Source organism: Vanessa cardui, chromosome 26 (assembly GCF_905220365.1).
Source record: "Vanessa cardui chromosome 26, ilVanCard2.1, whole genome shotgun sequence".
Classification (NCBI taxonomy): domain Eukaryota; kingdom Metazoa; phylum Arthropoda; class Insecta; order Lepidoptera; family Nymphalidae; genus Vanessa; species Vanessa cardui.
In genome coordinates this window covers 1,625,422-1,631,729 of record NC_061148.1, presented here as the reverse complement: position 1 = coordinate 1,631,729, position 6,308 = coordinate 1,625,422, and positions in this window count along the sequence as shown.

The following is a 6,308-nucleotide window of genomic DNA, read 5'->3' as shown; positions in this document are numbered from 1 at the left end:
ATGATACCAAAACCAGCCAGATACAAATGGTATAGCCAAAGAGATTTTATTACAAGTTCATACATACTATATGCGAAAAGACTTTTTCCCCAACCAAATATAATACATGCACGATATAATAGAGTAACAATGATCATTTTAGTTGTAACTAAAGTGACGTCGCAAATAGCATTTTTTTGCGCTGTTATGCGCAAACGCTGTCTGAACACTACGCAATAGATCAAAATTATATATTGCAATGCGGTTTCTCTGAGAGATCGCATCAGAAATGAGGTGATCCGTCACAGAACCAAAGTCATTGACATAGCTTATCGGATTAGTAAGCTGAAGTGGCAGTGGGCTGGTCATATTTATCGCAGAACCGACAACCGTTGGGGAAAACGCGTTCTAGAGTGGAGACCGCGTCTCGGCAAACGTAGTGTAGGACGTCCTCAGGCACGGTGGAGTGACGATATACGCAAGGCGGCAGGCAGGAGCTGGATGCGAGTAACCGGAGATAGACCACAGTGGCGTGCACTTGGAGAGGTCTATGTCCAGCAGTGGACGGGTACGGACTGATGATGTATGTATGATGTAATGCGGTTTTCATTGTCCAATGACAAAAATGTTGTGAACTTTAAAATACATTCTGTATAAATATTTAGTATCAACAGTTAATACCTGTTGACTTCCAAGCAGGATATATTAATTTAAATAATTGTCATAACTAACATGACTTTGTGTTTTTTAAATGTTGAAAAAGTATAACTACTGAATTCTTGCCGGTTCTTCTCAGTAGAATTTACTTTCCGAACCGGTGGTAGCTTCACTTAATTGCTAAATGATGATTCAAAAGTGCTTGTAAAAGAATAATTGAATAAAGTTTATTTTGATTTTGATTGCACCCGTGCGAAGCCGGGGAGCGTCGCTGGTTGAAAATATTTTATTGCTAATTCAAAACTTGTATTGTATTAATAATCAATGACGTCATTATATGATTACAATTATTTTATAATTATTTGTATCGTCTTTTTATAAGAACTCATCTGACCTCCCCCTTAAATATAGTTGAGAGTAAAACTTTAGCATATTTTAACAATTTAAATTTTAAAATGTATACTTATTCGCTGCTCCTCAAACTTCGAAGACGTTTGAGTTAACTGTTACACTGGTATTGTGTTTAACTTAACTATAACTTAACGTTGAATTTCGTCAATATTAATTCAGACTTTGATTGTACCTGACACGTGTATCTCTATAATTGGCTTCTTGGTCTAGACTATTTATTTATTTATTTATTACATATGGCACACAAGACAGGTAATAACTGATAAATATCTAAATAATAAATTACAAAGTTCATAGATTAGTTACACCCTAATATTTGTGTACACATCACGTAAGAATACATGAATTCACAATTAGAAAAAGAAAAAAACGATAAGGCAGATATGTTAATTCCAATCGAAAGAAAATTGAAACAATTATTTTAAGTATGTTCTAGAGCTTAGATGACCCAGTGGTTAGAACGCGTTCATCTTAACCGATGATTTCGGTATCCCAGGCAAGCACCACTGTATATATGTGCTTAATTTGTGTATATCATTCATCTCGTGCTCGGAGGTGAAGGAAAACATCGTGATGAAATCTACGTGTGTCTAATTTCATCGAAATTCTGCCACATGTGATATCCACCAACCTGCATTGGAACAGCGAGGTGTTTTTTCCAAACCCTCTCCTTAATGGAAGAGGAGGACTTAGCCCATTAATTCGAAATAATGTTAAAATAATGGATCGATATATATAAAATATGTGTTTATATATTATTATCGTGTTTCGGATTTCACCAGCAAGCATAATATGCTTTATTTAAAAACAAAATAGCGACCTACCCCGGCGTTGCACTGATTCAATGCTGATACTAAATGTACTACGGAATATCTTTATAACATTTCAATATTTTCAGTCAATGCAGGCCAGAAATGAGTACATAAGAGGAAGTTTGAAAGTGGCACCGATAGCCGAGAAGTTATGTGGAAGGCGGCTATGATGGTATGGGTATGTAATGCGGAGGAATGACGAACATATTGTGATGAAGGCCTTGAGAATGGATGTGGATGGATACAGAGGTAGAGGACGACCGAGGAAACGATGGATGGATTGTGTGAAAGACGATATGGTTAGACTGAATGTTACTTGTGAGATGACGTTTGACAGAGAAGTATGGAAGGAGAAGACATGCTGGCCCCAAATAAAATTGGGATAAGGGCAGGAGGATGATAATGATGCTGGATAGTATTTATTGATCTATGTTAATGCACAATGTGTTTGAGCTACTTTATTGCATAAGGATAAATGCTGTATTGCATAAAATCACTTTGTAAATAAGTAATCATAAAAATTATTGTATAAAATATGGTTATTTTGGATCACCCCTAAAAGATGCATATGTACTGACATACCTACCCATTGATCTATCTAGTAGAGTTCAGTTAGCGTTTGCATTGTAATCGCAAAAAAATTGTGTTTATTAAAGAAATTACATTATAAACCTCTAAAATTATGAGTGTTTCTCTATTTTGCGCATGTATAAAAATCAAAATCAAAATAAACTTTAGTCAAGTGGGCTTTTACAAGCACTTTTGAATCATCATTTAACAATTAAGTGAAGCTGCCACCGGTTCGGGAAGTAGAGTCTACCGAGAAGAACCGGCAAAAAACTCAGTAGTTACTATTTTTCAACATTTTAAAAATATAATCATATTAGTTAAATACAATTATACATGTATGTAATGTATCCTGCCTGGAAGTCAACAGGTATTAATTCCAAGTATTATTAATAGTTTTTTATCATCTAGAATATTATATTTATTAAAATGCATCAAAATGCGTTGCATAATATTAAAGATAGTGTAGTTTTAAGCATACACAAGACAGATAAACAGCGGGAATCTACTTTGTTTTATATTATATAGTGATTAAGCACATGAAAGTCAGATCAAGTTGCCGGGATCTTGCAACAATTACGTAAAGGTAACGGCTTCTAAGAATACGAGGTAAAATTTTAATGTGTATATTAAGCTGTAATATTTAATTTTTTAATTACTTATCGTTTGTCAAACGGTCAAACCTTAATGATAAAAACTAAAAGAAGTTATATGACTTCTTATTTTAAAATATTACGACATTTATTTATATAATGTCACTTACAATAGAGCCGAGATGGTTCAGTGGTTAGAACGCGTACATCGTAATTGATGATTGAAGGTTCAAACGCAGTCAAGCACCACTGTGCTTTCATGTGCTTAATATGTGTTTATAATTCATCTCGAGTTTAGGGTGGAAATATTGTGAGGAAATCTTCAAGTGTATAATTTCAACGAAATCCTGCCACTTGTGAATCCACCAATTAACATTGGAACAGCGTGGTGTAATATCCTCCCAATCTTCTCAAAGGGAGAGAAGAAATTAACATATGTTTACTATTTATATTATTACAACAACATTATAAATAAAGTTACAGTATTTAAGAAGTGAGTTACGTTGCTTGCATTTTAAATGGTTTAAAAATAGCCATTCATCGTAATCAAATATTTATTGTTATTTTGAAGCAATAAAATCAGATTGTAGAACAGCAATATCCAATATGGACGCGCAATTTCATGATATTTCAACGAAGCCCATCTCTGTCGAAACATTGGAGGGTTAGCAAAACAAAAATATTGCAAAAAAAAAAATAATTCGAGATTTTTTTTTTCGTGTCGAAAATACCTACACTTGACGATTATTGAGTGCTGCTGTTGATCAGCAATTTGTCTTCGATGACTCCTAGGGTTTATAGTCTAAGCGCTCATCATTTGTTTATATTAATACTAGCGACACGCTCCGGCTTTGCACGGGTGTAATGCTGATACGAAATACACTATAGACTTTATTTATGTAAGACACATTAGTAAATTCTAAATTTATCAGTGTTTCTTTACTATATTGTCCATGTATTGTATACAAATACCTTCCTTTCGAATCACTCTATCTATTAAAAAAAACAGCATCAAAATCCGTTGCGTAGTTTTAAAGATTTAAGCATACATACGGATATAGGGACTTTGTTTTATACTACTGATTAGATAACTCTCCATTTAATTATAAATAATGACTTAAAGTAAAGTAAAGTAACGGCCTTGTAAATTTCCCACTACTGGGCTAAGGCCTCCTCTTCCATTAAGGAGAGGGTTTGGAATATATTCCACCACGCTGTTCCAATGCGGGTTAGTGAAATGCACATGTGGCTGAATTTCCATTAAATTAGACACATGTAGGTTTCCTCACGATGTTTTCCTTCACCGCCGAGCAAGAGATTAATTATAAACACAAATTAAGCACATATATATATAGTGGTGCTTGTCTGGGTTTGAACCCGAAATCGCACGTGCCACAAATGCACGCGTTCTAACCACTGGGCCATCTCAGCCTTTTAACGTGTGAACAATAACTAACTCCTAACTAATTTTACACTAAATTAATTATAAACTGCTTATCGACCAGATAGTAATGATAAATCAAAATTAAATAAAATGAGTGAAATCTCACTTAGGTAGTATTTTTTCAACAGTTGTTTATTTTTTGTCTTTTATATTATTCAGAAACAGGTATTGTGAGATTTATTTATAGATACAATAAAGGTATCTACGAAATTTGTTTTATTTATAAAACAACTGTAGAAAAATTTAACTCGGTCTGACGAGAGTTATCGGAATGCGTACACGACATAAATAATATACATCCATGTTTATATTTTTGAATATACATATATCGCAGACGACAAGCTTTTTTTATATATTTTTTTTATAATATAGGTTGGCGGACGAGCGTATAGGTCACCTGATGGTAAGTGGTCACCATCACCCGTAGACAATGAGGCTGTAAATATTAACTATTCCTTATATCGTCAATGTGCCACCAACCTTGGGAACGAGATGTTGTGTCTCTTGTGCCTGTAGTTACACTGGCTCACTCACCCTTCAAACCGGAACACAACAATACTGTGTACTGTTATTTGGCGGTAGAATGACTGGTGAGTGGGTGGTACCTACCGAGATGGGCTTGCACAAAGCCCTACCACCAAGTAAATTATATATTATTAAGTTGAATTTAAAATTTCTTTATCTTAAATCAATTTAAAAGATTCTGTTATATAATCAAGATTCCTGCGAGCAAAACCGCGAGCATTACTTATTTATATCCCAAACCACTCAGGATTTATGTGGCTTTTCACCAGTGTATTTGTTTTTAAATCGTTCATTACTTTTCAAGATTACCATAAAGTAACAAATGTTACCAATTTATTATATTGGTGTAAATATAACACGTATTATTGTTCGTCTGTCTGTATCGTAGCTTAGCCCGGATTTCTCTACAAGTTCTTTATACGGAATAATATGAAGGGTTCGATAGAGGTCTTCGAAGCGTACCAATCGCGATAAGCGTAACCTTTTAGGGGTCTTAAGATTTTTGGGGTTATTGACTGGGGTCATGATCGTTTGTTAAAATTAATAAATTGCAAGACTTTATCGAGTACCTTAACACAGCCGATGAGTTTGTATTTTTATGACCTTGGAAGATAAAACTGAACAGTTATAGGTATTCGATAGATAGTCTAGTCAATTGGGGTCCTATGGCTTTATCATTTTCTCAATTGAAGTGTTTGTTTTTGTAACTTTTTATGCTTCGTTATAATAATGACCACGTCGGTTGATCACGTCATACTCAATCGTGGTCACCGATTTTAATTTGGCGTGCAATATTTTCAATTTGAAAATTTATTAGCTTTCGCTAAAGGGATACCTAATGGTAAGTGGTAAGTGCAGCAAACAAGCCCGTCTGGGTAGGTACCACCCTCATCAGATATTCTACCGTTAAACAATACAACTCACAATATTGTTGTGCTACGATTTGTATGTGAGGGTGTTAGCCTATTGATTGCTGAATGGTACCTATTTGGGACACGTCGTATATGTTTATTGTAATATAGTATTTTATTTTGTTTCTTTTAACCCTTTTTTGTATCAATTCATTTTTTTATTGTTAATTTTTTTTTATGTTTTTTCGTGTAAATGTTAAAAGTAATTTAAGTTGTTTTTTTTCTTATATATATATATATATATATATATATATATATATATATATATATATATAAGAAAAATATATATGAAAAATATATATGAGAAAAATATACATATATATATATATATATATATATATATATATATATATATATATAAGAAAAAAAACAACTTAAATATATATATATATATATATATATATATATA